Below are 15,369 nucleotides of genomic sequence, written 5' to 3'. Positions count from 1 at the left end.
ACCAGAGGGAATTCAATTCAATTTTATTTGTATGGCGCCAATTCATAACAGAAGTTATCTCAGGACACTTATAAAATAGAGCAAGTCTAGACCGAACTCTTTATAACATTATTTACAGAGACCCAACAGTACCACCATGAGCAAATACTTGGCGACAAGGGCAAGGAAAAACTGCCTGTTAAAAGGCAGAAACCTAGGACAGATCCTCCAGCTCTAGGTGGGTGGTCGTCTGTCTCGACCAGTTGGGGTGTGTGAGAGTGAGTGAGTGTGAGAGTGAGTGTGAGAGTGAGAGTGAGAGAGAGTGTGAGTGTTTCAAAGAGTTTGTGTCAGGGGTGGGAGGGGTCAGCCACAATCTTGCCTGCACGCCTCAGGGTCCTAGAGGCGTACAGGTCCTTGAGGGATGGCAGATTGCAGCCAATCACCTTCTCAGCAGATCGAATGATACACTGCAGTCTGCCCTTGTCCTTGGCAGTGGCAGCAGCGTACCAGATGGTGATGGAAGAAGTGAGGATGGACTCGATGATGTAGGTGTAGAAGTGCACCATCATCGTCTTTGGCAGGTTGAACTTCCCCAGCTGCCGCAGGAAGTACATCCTCTGCTTTCCTTGTTGGTGAGGGAGCTGATGTTCAGCTCCCACTTGAGGTCCTGGGTAATGATGGTACCCAGGAAGCGGAAGGACTCCACAGAGTCAACTGGGGAGTCACACAGGATGATGGGGGCGGGTGGGCCTGCACAACCATCTCAACTGTTTTCAGAGCGTTTAGCTCCAGGTTGTTCTAACCCTAACCCTGAGCCGGGGGAAGGGGAACTGGTGAGGTGGGACTGGTGAGGGGTGTCACAGGGCATGGTGTCAGGACTGCTCCTTTGTCTGTCGAAGCGACAGTAGAACTCATTCAGCTCGTTTGCTAGGCGCAAGACGTTGATGGAGTGCGGGGTATTAGGTTTGTAGTTGGTTATCTGTCTAAGCCCCTTCAAGGCAGAACCAGAGTCATTGGCTGAGAACTGATGTTTGAGTTTCTCTGTCGTTTAGCTTGTCTCACTGCCTTGCTAAACTTGTACTTTGGCTCCATAAACCTGTCCCTGTCCCCACTCCTGAACACTTGCTCCTTCTGCAGCCGTTTGGCTGTGAACCAGGGTTCGTCATTGTTATAACTCACCCTGGTGCGTGATGGTACACAGCAGTCCTCACAGAAGCTGATTTATGACGTCACAGCCTCTGTGTACTCATCCAGACTGTTGGTAGCAGTCCTGAACACATCCCAGTCAGTAGAGTCCAAACACGCCAGAAGATCCTCTGCAGCTACAGTGGTCCACTGCTTTGATGTCCTTACAACAGGTTAACAGAGCTTTAATTTCTGCCTGTATGTAGGAATCAGATGAACGATGACATTCAGCTCTGCTGACTGTAGTGTAACAGTGATCCAATGTGTTCTCCTCTCTGGTCGGGCATTTAATAAACTGTTTGTATTTGGGGAGTTCGTGGCTGAGGTTTCCTTTGTTAAAGTCACCAAGGACAATAACTAAAGAGTCTGGGTTAGTCCGCTCCACACACAGAATCTGGTCGCCGAACATGTGCTGTGCGTCCTGCACATTGGCTTGCGGTGTAACGTAAACACCGACCAGAATAAATGACACGAACACGCGGGGGAAGTAAAAAGGTTTACAGTTTATGAAGAAAGATTCCGGAGTAGAAGAGCAGTGCTGTTGGATCACTGTCACATCGTTACACCAGCTACTGTACAGATACCTCCACCCTTTGTTTTGCCGGAGAGTTCTGTGTCACGATCCGCTCTGAAGAGTTGGAAGCCTGCCAGCTGCAGCTCAGAGTCCGGTATTGATCCACACAGCCTCGTCTTGGTGAAGCATTAATCAGAAGATCAGATAAAAAGTCTCTGTTTTTCCCCAGAAGTAGCTTAAGTTCGTCCATTTTACTGCACAGTGAATGCACATTGGAGAGGAATATTCCATGTTCCATGGTGCCATCAGTTGATACAGCCATTCATATCCAAAGCGCACATGATGATACTAAGCACACACACACACACACACACACACACACACAGCAATTTGTGGTTCAGTATCTTGCCCAAAGACACTTTGACTGGACACAGGTAAGCTGCAAATCCAACCAGCAACCCTCCAGTTACTAGACCCCCTCCACACACTGAGGGCCCACCTACTAGTGGTTGAATAATATGGGTTTTTCAATGGCTGATGCCAATATATAGAGAGCAGGGCTGCCGATGGCCGATATAGAATGCCAATATCAAAACAAAGAAAATTCATGATAATTCATAATTCTGTTCTATTCAGCAAATTCAGGTAGATATTTTTGGTTTATCGGCTTCACTGGCACAGACTTCGGCCAATGCAGATTATCTCAAAATGCCAAATAATCTATCACTACCACCTAACCACTCAGCAAAATCCAGGCTGTTTGCTGTCCTGGCTTCACCATAGTGGAATGAGCTCCACATTGATACCAGGACAGCAACTCTGAGTATCTTCCGTGGCAGACTAAAAAACTCAAGAGTTCAGACTATATATTATTTTTAAATTTAGCACTTGAAGCAGCATATTTAATAAAGTTGACTTACTTGCATGATTCTTGCAGTTTTAGGCTTGTATCCAAGTGGTTGAATGCACTGTAAGTGCTTTGGATAAAGCATCAGCTAAATAAATGTAATTTAATGTACAAATGTAATATAGAGAATGTTGAGTAAAACATTTTTTGTTTGTATTTAAAATAAAAATGCAATTATTCAGCATATTTCCTGTCATTACTAATGTTGTCAAATGGCACAACTGATAATAGTCAGGTTGTGCAACTTGGCTGCACAATTAATCAAAATAGTATTGATACCACAATATGGCCAAGTACAATATCCAAACTGCAGAAGCTGCAATTTTTTTATAAAGTGTGCGACAAACAGCATTATAATGAAATACTGTAGTACTGACTCCCTTGCCTACTTCTTGTTCTCTAGATTTAAGAAAACATGTCACATCATCATAATTTTAATAGTTTTTCAGTGAAAATTTTAATTGTGATGCTAAAATAATCATTCCTACTAAGGCCTCTGTGTTCTTAAGCTGTGGTTGATGGCAACCTCCTCTCTTTTATCAAACTCTGACAGATGGACAGTTTTTGGAGTATGTGCATGTTTCAAGGTTTTTTATGACTCTACAGTCTTGTGTGAGCACTGACTTTTCACCAGTTGACAGTGCTGCAAAACCTTATGGTTTGTCAGATTAGTGTTATTAATCCAGAAGGCAAAATTGAATGAGACTGATCAAATACAGTGTTATCTGTTTGAACATCAGCATGTTCTTGGCTAGTTTATTATTATAAATACGGTGGACCGACATGTATATTACACGTGTGATTATAATAAGAATATTAAAGCTGCAAGAAGCGTTGAGCGGGACCTCGCACTCCACGCAACTCGGGGCGTGCTGCGGCCGCGTCATGTGCCATCGTACACGTGCGTACCAAAACATGAAATTTCACATAAATCAGCTCAAAATCACCACGCAGCACTTACTTCCTGTTGCCAGTAGGTGGCGCTATCTCTATGTCTTAATATTGTCATGTAGACAAGTTCAGGGCGGGACTGTTATAACACACGTGAGGTTTCATTGAGATTGGACCATGTACGCTGAAGTTATGAGGACGTGTTCAGGGCGAGACTGTTACAGAATATATGAAGTTTATTGGAGATTGGACATTGCACACTGAAGTTATGGAGTGCTGTTTTATGGCCAATCGGCTGAATTCGACAAGTCGTCACCGGCACAGTCATTTCACGTAACTCAGCTCAAAATCGCCACGCAGCGCTTACTTCCTATTGCCAGTAGGTGGTGCTATCACTATGTCTGAATATTGTCATGTAGACAAGTTCAGGGCGGGACTGTTATCAAGCATTTGAAGTGTGGAGCCGATTGGACAATGTACACTCAAGTAATAGCGAATTCGTGTTTTGTGGCAGTCCATCAAAATTTCCCGCCACCCCACAGACACGCCCCCTCACCACAGTCAACACATATCATCAACAATGTGTTTTGCATTTTATAAGTAAATTTCAGGTGGATCTGATCATCCTGTTACCAGTATGTGGCGCTATCACTATGTCTGAATATTGTCATGTAGACGTGTTCAGGGTGGGACTGTTATCAAACACGTGAAGTTTCATTGAGATTGGATCATGTACACTGAAGTTATGAGGACATGTTCAGGGTGGGACTGTACACTGAAGATATGAGTACTATCTGTTTGATGGCCAATCGGTGGAATTCGACACGTCGTCACGGGCACACGGTTAAACATACAGTCACAAATACCACAACTTTTGATAACCAATGTGTGTAGATTGAAGTGATCGAATTTGAAGTCAATCTGATAAAATCTATAGGAGAAGTTAGTTAAAACAGAAGCCCTTAAATGCTGGAAATAGCATCACAGTTTGACATTCGATTCAACCTGGCCAACTTTGAGGGAACGCCACGGACACGCCCTTTAACGTACAGTCACAAATAGCACAACTTTTAATCAGCACCATTTTTTGACTGTACTGACTAATTTTGAAGTAGATCTGATAAATTCTCTAGGAGGAGTTCGTTCAAATACAATGCAAAAAACACTAAAAATCATTGCAAAATGCAGGAAATGGCATCACAGTTTGACATTCGATTCAACCTGGCCAACTTTGAAGGCACGCCACGGACACGCCCTTTAACGTACAGTCACAAATAGCACAACTTTTTATCAGCACCATTTTTTGACTGTACTGACCAATTTTGAAGTAGATCCAATAAATTCCCTAGGAGGAGTTCGTTCAAATACAATGCGAAAAGTTCGCCGAAAGTGAAACTTTAAATCAAAATGGCCGACTTCCTGTGGGGTTTCGGGTATGGGTCCAAGAGGCTTTTTTGTACGTCCCGGCATGTTACACGTGCCTACCAAGTTTCGTACATATCGGTGAAACGTGGCCCCCGGGGCTGCTGTTTTTTTATCCTGTAGGGGGCGCTACTTAAACGACAAACACGATCTTTGGTATGTGAGCTTCAGGCACTACTCTACACGTGCCCTGTGAATTTCATATTCATATTCATAACTATTACGGTCTCTGCACAGTGATTTATCATGCCAAAAGAGCGCCACCTAGTGGCGTATTTTTTTTGTCCTTTTTAAGTGAGCCTCAGGGAGCCATGGGGAAGCATCGTACCAAGTTTCATCTTAATCACACGTGCCGTTGCAGAGATATAAACTTCTTCATTTTAAAGAGCGCCACCTAGTGGTGATGGTCTGAAATTGTGCACGGTGCCTAAGGAGGACATGAGGAACTATGCACCCAAGTTTGATGTCAATCGGACATACCAATATTGAGAAATGGTCCCCTTTTTTGACGAAAAATCTACAGGAAGTCTTAATTTTATAGCGCGCTTATTTTTTGAAATTTAAAAAATGTTCAAATAAGTCTTTTTGCCAGGGTGGTCCCCAGGTGCTAGGTGAAAGATTTCGTGCGAATCGGACAAAGCATGTAGGAGGACCACGAAAAGGTACTTTAAGGACATTTAGCACTCTAACGAAAAAAAATTATAGGCGGAAGTAGGCGGGGTCTATATGGAGAGATTCAGCTCCATTCACCGAACGCGTGGATATAAGTTTTTTGAATGTGCGACAAAATATGCAAAAGTTATTAAGTAACCAAAAAGTGAAAATACTTTCCTAAATAGTAGCGCCACCTAGTGGCCGACCCGAAAAAGACGCATAGAATATCACATTTTTTACCAGGCCTGACAACTTTGCCAAATAAAATTTAGTTTTCGTATATGTTCAGGGGGGCAAAAACGCAGTCGAAGTGGCCTAAAAATAATAGGTAAGAAATCGAGCAAAAACAATAGGGACCTCCAGCGGTTGCTGGCTCGGTCCCTAATAATTGTAATTATTATATAATGACGTGTGCATTATAATAAGCAACATTTAAACAGTGAGTGTGGACAAGCTATCCTTTTGTCAAGTTTTTGAAAACATTTTAGTCTTCTGAGTAAGTGTGTGAATTAGTCGTTTAGCTTCTCAAATTGACCAGTGACTGAATAATTAGGTGTTATTGGGCATTACAATTTGGACGTTACATTTTATATAGACTAATGTGTTTCTCAAGTGGGGTTACGTGTACCCCTAGGGGTACTCTGAGTGCGGGGTATTTTTCACTGAAGTGAAAGCGCAACGGTCGCAGTTCAATGCAATTGCAAAGCCTAGTATTATTGCATGATGACAAAAAAAGGATTAAATTTAATGATTCTAAACATTTAGATTCCATCACTAAATAAAGAAAGTATTTTTCTTAATAAAGACATTGATGCCGCAGTGCTACTTCTTTATATAGGCCTTTTTAATATACCAAAAATGTTTTGCGCTTGTCAGGGGGTACTTGGCAGAAAAAAAATGTAAAATGAAAGAAAAAAGTTTGAGAAACCACAGGACTAATCGTCCCCGCCACGATTAGTGCAGTGAGCAGAGATGTTTGCGATCACTATGATCAGAAATTTTTTGTGACATAGGCTTTGGGAAAATGTTTAATTTTGTGCCCCCACGACATAATTTCATTCAATTTGCATTGTTATCAGATGACATGCACCATTTAATAAAAATCGAAAACTGAATTTGTAAAAGTAAAATCTTTAGCATTCTGCTCAGACAGTTTGGTTTTAGAGTATTTAATGGTTATTTATTTAAGTCAAATGAAATTCATGCAGCTGCAGCATAAGGTTTTAGCTTTCCGATTGTCGTTGTTGGACAGCTTCTAAACCGTTTCTGTGATTTACAAGGGTAGAGAAGTCTGGCCATCTGGTTAATAATTTAATTGAAAAAGGTTTGGGTTTCTGAAATTGTAACCTTTCTTTCAATGGAATTTTCAATATTTTTACAAGATCAGGGTTTACAAGATTGCCGGGACAGCTTTCTAGTAAAAGTGTTATTACACAGATTTAAAAGTAAGACACCAACACAGTAATGTTGGCTTCTTTACTTCAACCTTCTATCAGAAACTGTCTACAACTCTCCCTCCGGTTGGCCATCCAAATTAACAAAGCCACTCCCTCAGCCACTGCATTCTAACTTGCGCCATAAAAGCTCCAATCCTCCCTAAAACTCACAAACATTTATAATCTAAGAGGGAGATGAGCTACGAATCACAACCAATCTTATTTAATCTTGCCCAGTACAAAAAGTAATGTGATATCCATAGACTGGCTTCAAATTTATAGTCGTTGCTAGAGATGTCAATAGTGAGCCTTCCCTCATGGCTCAACAGTAAGTTAATAGAAAATGGAATTTTATATCCACAGCTCAATAGTAAATTGCTGTGTGTTGACACTAAAAGTGATGAGCAATGATTACGGGAGCAGTGGTTTATTGGTTGAAAAAGGCAATGGGGAAACATGCTGAGAAAGTCTGATTGAATTGTTCTCTGTGAAAGAAGGCACTGCAGTAGAGCTGGGAAATGCTCTAAGAAGCTAGATTTACAGAGGTTAGAAATAGTCTGCAGATGAAATGAAAACATATCAAACAGAGACTTGTAATGGACAAAGGTACCTCACATGAACACAATTCAAATTCAAAACTATAGTGTAGTATGCATCACAACTGCCACCTTCATTTATACATTATTTATGGGAACAGACCAAGGCTAAGCATGTTATAAAAGTCCATTCATCCAAATTACAAAAATACATATTTTCACTGACTGTCACTCTATCCTTGTATATACTTTTGATTCTATGCGTCCAGGTTTTGAGATACAGTGGGTACGGAAAGTATTCAGACCCCTTTAAAATTTTCACTCTTTGTTTCATTGCAGCCATTTGCTAAAATCAAAAAAGTTCATTTTATTTCTCATTAATGTACACTCAGCACCCCATCTTGACAGAAAAAAACAGAAATGTAGAAATTTTTGCAAATTTATTAAAAAAGAAAAACTGAAATATCACATGTTCATAAGTATTCAGACCCTTTGCTGTGACACTCATATTTAACTCACATGCTGTCCATTTCTTCTGATCCTCCTTGAGATGGTCCTGCTCCTTCATTGGAGTCTAGCTGTGTTTAATTAAACTGATTGGACTTGATTAGGAAAGGCACACACCTGTCTAAATAAGACCTTACAGCTCACAGTGCATGTCAGAGCAAATGAGAATCATGAGGTCGAAGGAACTGCCCAAGGAGCTCAGAGACAGAATTGTGGCAAGGCACAGATCTGGCCAAGGTTACAAAAGAATTTCTGCAGCACTCAAGGTTCCTAAGAGCACAGTGGCCTCCATAATCCTTAAATGGAAGAAGTTTGGGACGACCAGAACTCTTCCTAGACCTGGCCGTCCAGCCAAACTGAGCAATCGTGGGAGAAGAGCCTTGGTGAGAGAGGTAAAGAAGAACCCAAAGATCACTGTGGCTGAGCTCCAGAGATGCAGTAGGGAGATGGGAGAAAGTTCCACAAAGTCAACTATCACTGCAGCCCTGCACCAGCCGGGGCTTTATGGCAGAGTGGCCCGACGGAAGCCTCTCCTCAGTGCAAGACATATGAAAGCCCGAGTTTGCCAAAAAACACATGAAGGACTCCCAGACTATGAGAAATAAGATTCTCTGGTCTGATGAGACCAAGATTGAACTTTTTGGCGTTAATTCTAAGCGGTATGTGTGGAGAAAACCAGGCACTGCTCATCACCTGCCCAATACAATCCCAACAGTGAAACATGGTGGTGGCAGCATCAGGCTATGGGGGTGTTTTTCAGCTGCAGGGACAGGACGACTGGTTTCAATTGAAGGAAAGATGAATGCGGCCAAGTACAGACATATCCTGGAAGAAAACCTCTTCCAGAGTGCTCAGGACCTCAGACTGGGCCGAAGGTTCACCTTCCAACAAGACAATAACCCTAAGCACACAGCTAAAATAGCAAAGGAGTGGCTTCGGAACAACTCTGTGACCATTCTTGACTGGCCCAGCCAGAGCCCTGACCTAAACCCAATTGAGCATCTCTGGAGAGATCTGAAAATGGCTGTCCACCAACGTTCACCATCCAACCTGACAGAACTGGAGAGGATCTGCAAGGAAGAATGGCAGAGGATCCCCAAATCCAGGTGTGAAAAACCTGTTGCATCATTCCAAGAAGACTCATGGCTGTAGTAGCTCAAAAGGGTGCTTCTACTCAATACTGAGCAAAGGGTCTGAATACTTATGACCATGTGATATTTCAGTTTTTTTCTGTCAAGATGGGGTGCTGAGTGTACATTAATGAGAAATAAAATGAACTTTTTTGATTTTAGCAAATGGCTGCAATGAAACAAAGAGTGAAAAATTTAAAGGGGTCTGAATACTTTCTGTACCCACTGTATATGTCCATGGGGTTTCTGTTCCAATCCCCCAAAATAGAGGAAAATTGAATTTCCTTTGTAGGGTATGACAATATTTCACATTTGATAAGGGTAATGTAACAACATACTCCTTTTGGAACTTCAATTAGTCCTTATTGTCCAAATGGAGCATTTTCTGATTAGGACGTGTGATGTACTAATATTATTCAGGTTTTAGGAGCATTCTGTGGACATATACATTACATGTCAGCTCCCTTCGATAGCTCAGTTGGTAGAGCGGAGGACTGTAGTGGCATTAGGTTGAAATCCTTAGGTCGCTGGTTCAAATCTGGCTCAAAGGAGAAACTTTTGTGGGCGGCAGTAGCTCAGTGTGTAGGGACTTGGCTTGTGAACCGGAGGGTCACCGTTTCAAGTCGCACAGACCACAATACAGAGTGTGGACTGGTAGCTGGAGAGGTGCCAGTTTCACCTCCTGTGCACTGCCGAGGTGCCCTTGAGCAATGCAACCTAACCCCAAAAAACTGTTCATGGGGCGCTGCTAATGTGGAAGCCCATCACTCCACCATCTCTCTCCCTGTTTGCATGTCCACAAGTAAATGAAGTGTGTATTTCAGCCTGTGTGTGTATAAAATAAAAAAGAGTGAAAAGAACATGTGGAGGTGGGTGTTGTTTGCACTCAGCTGCAGGAGAGAGAGGTGTGGGGAAGGCTTGTGAGAGCAGCACCAGGTGAGTTGATTACCTCAGCTGCTAATCATTGCCTAATCACTCTACCTTTATCTTGCAGTAGTGTGCTGGACCTGGGGCCGGAGACGCTAGAGCCTGAGAGAAAAAAGTGTGATTGTGTGTCGCCTGTGTTGGCAACACAGCGAGAAATAAAGTTACGTGAACTAAACTATCCGGTCTGGGAGTTTGTGTGCTGCCAGTAGCCACGGTAGTCTTACTGCAGAACAATTTTTCCAATAGGGGATTAATAAAGTATCTATCGATCTATCGTGCTTTCGGAATAAGCATCTTATTTGGGGCAGTTGTAGCTCAGGAGTTAGAGTCATCCACTTAGCAGAAGGTTGGGGGTTCAATCACTGGGTCTTCCTGCTGCATTTCAAAGTGATGTTGAGCAAGACTGAACCCCAAATTGCTAGTTTTGAATGTTCTCTGGAAGCAGAATCACACCTACTTTTAACTATCGTATAACATAAAATATAATAAATATAACATAAAAGACTTGGATATCAGGTTTTTGGATATGCACCAACAATACAACTCCAACCTTTTCAAGAGTTGTTTTCATGGTCAAAGAAGTCTGTGCACGTAAACAGTCAGTGGGACTACTTTCTACTGGTGAAATAGTCACCAACTGTTCTGAGTATGCTGTGTTGATTTCCTTGGGTCTGTCCTTCCAAGTAAAAGTACAGGTTCTGTGGTTTGTTCAAAGGCCTAATTTATCATATATATAACTGATAAACAATCTCTAACTTCTGTGTGAGTTATGATTCATGTCTGTCAGGAGCAAAGGTGGAGGTAGCCTCAGAACTTTGCAAGGACAAGGTTTAGTTGGGTAGGTCAACAAAGCATCAGACACTGACATTGGACACTGCTGTTCTTTTCCAGAACCAACAGTCAGTGTTAGTTTCTTTTAATCATGACCTCAACTGTTCCCCAGCCTCAACCAAGCAGGTATTTTAACCTGAACCTTGATATTTTTCTTACATTGATAGAGTAGTTTTAGTGACCTAACCTTAAATGAAGTTTTGGCGTAAGTTCAAGAAGATCTGTTCTCTCAGGTTCAGCCTTTATTAGTGTGTGGGTGAATGTCCGCCTTTTCCTCGTGTTCTTCTTTTTTCTTTCACTTCCACTTTCCCATATAGTCAAGGTCCTTCTGTTCACAATTCTAATGTCACTATACTTGACCAATGATCAAAACCTAACCCTGCCTGAAATGGCCTGGAGTTTTGAATACTTGTCATGTCTGAGACACAGTTTGCAGTTTTGAGAATGGGTTTGCTAGTCCATTATGTGAAAAAGTAAAGTCAAGCCTAGTCTTAAAGACTGAGATGTGATTATCTTTGTTCGAGGCCACTCTAAAACACTAAATATTTACTGCAGTCTGCGTTGTCTTGCCAGGGAAGTAATCTTCTCACAAAAAAGTACTCGCGAGGAAATTAACAGGAAAAGGTTTATGTATTAGAGCGCACAATAAACAGTCCAGAGATATCCAGCAGCCGCTCACCTTAAAACAATTATGGCTTATTTGTGAGCGTTGTGTAGTTGGGACTAACCTTTAATCTCTATATAGCCATTTAGAAATTAATAAGTGGATGATGTTAATTATGTAAAAACAGATGATGTGGGAACATTATAAATAGAACAGCTTAGACAATAATTATTTTTGGCCTCACAATACAGCAGACATGCCTATCCTTTTTGTGAAAGTAGTATTAGTGTGTGGAGTGATGGGAAGACATACTGGCAGCGCTAGAGACCAACAGCATTGGAAATTGTCAGGTAGTGAAGATTGGTAATTATCTTTCTGACCCACTGGATCAGAGATTTCTTGATTCATTCATAATTTTGACTAATTTCTGAAATTACCTCTTACAGTATAGTGAAACCAAAAGTGATCACATGAAGTCAGAAGGCTACAGAATGGACCTTCACCCTTTACCCGCTAATGTATATCTGTTAAAACAGTCTATCCTTAAAGTAGTGCCAATTGACAATTATTGTGATGATTGTGTAATATGGTTTTGCTCAATATATATAATATACAAATTCTTCCTAAAGTATTTTTTGCTTGTATTATTTTACTTATTTATTTATTTTATCAATTGATTGTTTAGTCTATTTAAAACAAATGCCCATCAACATTTCTCTTTTTTATGACTGTCCAAAACTTTATTATGGAGTTGAAATTTAAGACATTACAAAATTGGGGGAGAGAGAGATGGAAAAATTATGTGCACCAAAAGGCACCCAGCCAGACTTTGATGGCCTGTTAACCCCTAGCCTAGTGGTTCCCAAAACCCAGTGTCGGGAAAGTCGCAAGGCCTTCTGAGCATCCAGTCCTTATATATAACCTGAGTGCGAGCTGTGTCTGTGTCTGTGTACTACAAGAAGTGGAACATGTTTTCAGAGGGTGCTTGTCACAGACAAGTGTGTGATTTTCATTGATAGGATCTCAAGGTGCAGTCAGGGGAGGGGAGAGTATCCGGTTTAGGGACCAATCAAAATTGCTGCTCTTTGCAGATGATGTGGTTCTGTTGGCTTCCTCACACTGAGGCATGGTTCTCTGCCAGCATTCTAAACTCTCCAGTGGACACCAGAGCCAGAAACTGCACTCCAGCATTGACTCCATCCAGAACAGCTGAGAAGAACAGAAGAGGCCCAACTTTCCTTTAGTTGTTTAGGGCTTAATATAACAAGAAGTGATGAGAACACATCATTTCTGAGTCACATATTACAGCCACGCAGTTGGGCAGAAGTACAAAGATGAGGAGCCTCTGTTCTATGGAGGCCAGCATTGGAGGGCTCTCTCTCAACATGATAATCAAGAGTGGCCACAGGTCAAAACAATCCCCATTATCCTGACAGGAGTACAGCGTGTACTGTGGACTAAATGGCTCCTGTCTTACCCACAGAGAGGAAAAAAATATATTGATTGTGAAGGAGGAGTTGCCTTCCATTTCATTATGTTACCTTAGCTGTACACTCATTAGTATTCTGTTATAGTAGGGAGGGACGTGTGCACTGCCATGCAAAGGAGGCTCTATAGTCTGTATGCTGTTAGAGCTTTAGAAGCACATAAAAGCATTTAGAGATGAAATTCACACAAATCCACCACAGCAAAGTATAGAGCACGTTGGGCACCAACTGCTTCTCATGTAAATCAGCTAACTGTGCTGAGGAGGTCCACTTGGGAGCTGTTCCTGATGCAGTAATAAGATTTCACATTACCTAAAACCCAATACAAAAAGACACCTTGAGTCATGATGATTAGCGGAATAATTTAAAGAGGGCTCCTCGCTCAACCACCCATACCATGGTTTACCACAAACTGTTATCTTACAAACAAAATGCTCAGGAATTAAAGTGTAATTCATTATTATAAGGACTTGGGTGTTATTTTCACAGTTTTAATTAGACCAAATACAAAATAGAGGCCAAATAGAGCCTTAACAGAGTTGAAAAGTGAGGGCAGTTTATTTGGGTACACCATGTTCCAGAGAATTAAGTTCATTTTCTATTTAGACAATGGTAGATGACTGCTGGAGAACTTCCTAAACTCAGATGGACCAAAGCATTTCTGGTTGCATCGTAAATATGTAGAAGTCTCTCTCTCTCTCTCTCTCTCTCTCTCTCTCTCTCTTTTTTTTTTTTTTTCTCTCTCTCTCTCTCTCTCTCTCTCTCTCTCTCTCTCTCTCTCTCTCTCTCTCTCTCTCTCTCTCTCTCTCTCTCTCTCTCTCTCTCTCTCTCTCTCTCTCTCTCTCTCTCTCTCTCTCACACACCTAGAGCCGAAGGATCTGTCCTAGGTTTCTGCCTTTCAACAGGCAGTTTTTCCTTGCCCTTGTCGCCAAGTGCTTGCTCATGGTGGTACTGTTGGGTCTCTGTAAATAATGTTTTAAAGAGTTCGGTCTAGACTTACTCTGAAAAGTGTCCTGAGATAACCTGAACTGAATTAGTCAATGGACAGAAAGTTCAGTTTTTAAAGGTTCCAGCTTCTAAAATGTGAGACTTCACAGCTTTTCTCGGTTTTATATCACAGTATAATGAATCTCTTTGAATTCTGGACTGTTGGTCAGACAAAATAAGACAATTGAAGAAGTTACCCTGCAAACTCTGAGATTTGTTTTTGTTTTTTACAGTTTTTTTATGTTTTAAAGAGTTCTACCCCTCATCAATTCACACAATTAGCAATTACATTAGAAAATATCTAGTGCTTTGGAAACAACGGTCTTTAAATGTTAAACTTTGACATTTTGAGAAATACCCTTATTGCTGTCATATCTGATAGAAATGATGGACAAAACTACAAGAATAATACTCAAAAGTTGTGATAAACCAGAATTATCTGTTAAATTCCCTCCTGTCACAGGATTTGTCTCCACCTTTCAAGGTTAAATGTTGGCATATACAGAGCTTCTGTCACCATGGTGACCTACAATCTATTCACTAAGAGTGCACTCAAAGAGAAATGGCTTGTGACCACTTTGAACTCAGTGCATCCTCTAGATCCACCTTAAATCTCAGAAAACGTTTTAAACCTCACTCGTGTGACAGACAATTCTCTGAGTCAAGTGGTTGTTATCACTCAATGGCAGACCTCTTCCAGCTACACTTGGCATTTTAGCTTCTTTTCATATAAAGCAGCACTATACTTTTATACAACAGCTCTAAGACGAACTACTGTTTAGTTGGGAGGGACACAGACCTTTAGTGGCCCAGATGAAGCAATTAATCATGTCCGACTCTGAGCAGGAGGCCAAGTAGAAGAGGAAAAAAAGCATTCTACTGAAACATTCATCTTCATGGTGATTTTTTTTTCCACCTTCCTCATCTCTCTCATCTCTCTCTGGCTGCAAGTTCTCTGTTGCTGTCAAAAGCCAAGTAGAGCCGTTAGGACAGGGAAAGTTACAACTCCAACACTTTTATATTGTTAGTCAGTTTGTTGAATGCCTTCTTTTACTACTAGGGATGAACATTGGTATTGGTGGATATTCGCCTTGTTGGCCGACAATCGACAAAGAAGATGGCATTTACAGATATCAGTGATGTTTACCCGTTGTGTCACATCAATTTTGTCTGATATTGTAAAGATTATCACCTCAGTTTTCCAGCACTGGCACAAAATTACAGATGTTCTCCATGCAGTAGCACGGACAGTGAACAGCTGTTCAGCTCTAAGTCTCACATCTTGCATGAGAAGAAAAATAAACAGAGCTGCCACACTGTAGACTTTTGGCTTATGAGAGGAAAAAGAACAAATATTCCGATCTGGCAGCTG

General features: G+C 41.4%; 1 protein-coding gene and 1 non-coding gene across 3 annotated transcripts in view; one reads left to right on the top strand and one right to left on the bottom strand.

The window, feature by feature from the left end:
* large1 (LARGE xylosyl- and glucuronyltransferase 1) overlaps nt 1–15,369 on the bottom strand; it is a 157,707-nt gene that overhangs the window by 120,349 nt on the left and 21,989 nt on the right. The gene's annotated exons all lie outside the window — the stretch shown is intronic.
* Nucleotides 9,625–9,712, top strand: trnay-gua (transfer RNA tyrosine (anticodon GUA)). The gene is given in 2 exon segments: nt 9,625–9,661; nt 9,677–9,712. It is a non-coding gene; the product is annotated as a tRNA-Tyr (tRNA).

This window comes from Dicentrarchus labrax, unplaced genomic scaffold, assembly GCF_905237075.1.
Source record: "Dicentrarchus labrax unplaced genomic scaffold, dlabrax2021, whole genome shotgun sequence".
NCBI classification, from domain to species: Eukaryota; Metazoa; Chordata; class Actinopteri; family Moronidae; genus Dicentrarchus; species Dicentrarchus labrax.
The sequence above is the reverse complement of the archived record's forward strand: the minus strand, read 5'-3'. Positions and strand labels throughout refer to the sequence as shown.